This window comes from Physeter macrocephalus, chromosome 11 (genome assembly GCF_002837175.3).
Source record: "Physeter macrocephalus isolate SW-GA chromosome 11, ASM283717v5, whole genome shotgun sequence".
Lineage (NCBI taxonomy): Eukaryota > Metazoa > Chordata > Mammalia > Artiodactyla > Physeteridae > Physeter > Physeter macrocephalus.
The window spans coordinates 155215568-155216978 of NC_041224.1; the positions used below are offsets into that span (position 1 = coordinate 155215568).

Below are 1411 nucleotides of genomic sequence, written 5' to 3' on the forward strand. Positions count from 1 at the left end.
AAAAAAAAAAAAAAAAAAAAAAAAAAAAAAATATGTATATATATATGTCCTTTTGATTATAAAGGTAATAAACCCTTACTTTAGAAAATTTAAGAGAATGAAAAATATAAAGAAAAATATTATGAAACATTTCACTACCCTGAGAGAATTCTTCGCTCTCTACAATATATTCTGCCACCTCCCAAGATTAGGACTTGCTACCACTCCTATAACTGTATCTATTTTTTCAAGATTGGCTAATTTTGATATACCTTCTTAGTAAATACATGAAACACAATTGTTTGGAATTCTTTTTCTCCCCATTTAGAGCATAAACACCTTAAAGTTAGAGGACTTTATTTTATTTTTTAAATAATTTTTATTGGGGTATAGTTGATTTACAATGTTGTGTTAGTTTCAGGGGTACAGCAAAGTGAATCAGTTATACATACATATATATATATATATATATATATATCTCCACTCTTTTTTAGATTCTTTTCCCATATAGGTCATCACAGAATATTGAGTAGAGTTCCCTGTGCTATACAGTAGGTCCTTGTTAGTTATCTATTTTATTTTTTTATTTTTATTTTTTAAAACTTACTTTTGGCTGCGTTGGGTTCTCATTGCTGTGCACGGGCTTTCTCTAGTTGCGGCAAGCAGGGTCTACTCTTCGTTGCGCTGTGCGGGCTTCTCATTGCAGTGGCTTCTCTTGTTGTGGAGCACGGGCTCTAGGCACGCGGGCTTTAGTAGTTGTGGCACGTGGGCTCAGTAGTTGTGGCTCGTGGGCTCTAGAGCACAGGCTCAGTAGTTGTGGTGCATGGGCTTAGCTGCTCCGTGGCATGTGGGATCTTCCTGGAGCAGGACCCGAACCCGTGTCCCCTGCATTGGCAGGAGAATTCTTAACCACTGTGCCACCAGGGAAGTCCAGTTATCTATTTTATATACAGTAGTGTATATATCTCAATCCCAATATCCCGATTTATTCCCCCCCGGCATTCCCTCCTGGCAACCACAGATCAGTTCCCTACGTCTGTGATTCTATTTCTGTTCTGGAAACAAGCTCATTTGTACCTTTTTTTTTTTTTTTTGGTTGAACCATATACCATTCTAAGTGCTCTAGATTACATATACTATCTCACATAATTTCCCAACAATACTACTGCTATCCCATTTTAGATATGAGACAAGAAGTTAAGTAACATGCCCAAGATGACACACACACATATATATATATTTTTTTCTATGTCGTAATATTGACATTCAGTCCAGTAATCCTCCACTGTAACAGCTCCTTTACTTTGCAGTGAAAATTGATTTGTATATTTTTTGCCTCTGAGTCCTTGTGGGATTTTTTTTTAATTCAAACAGAAAGTCACAAAAATTATAATCATCCTCATCAGTTCACTCAGTCCCATGTAATTAATTT

General features: G+C 36.0%; 1 protein-coding gene across 1 annotated transcript in view; it reads left to right on the forward strand.

The window, feature by feature from the left end:
• The window catches only part of ZC2HC1C (zinc finger C2HC-type containing 1C), a 12335-nt gene that overhangs the window by 3084 nt on the left and 7840 nt on the right, over positions 1–1411 (forward strand). The gene's annotated exons all lie outside the window — the stretch shown is intronic.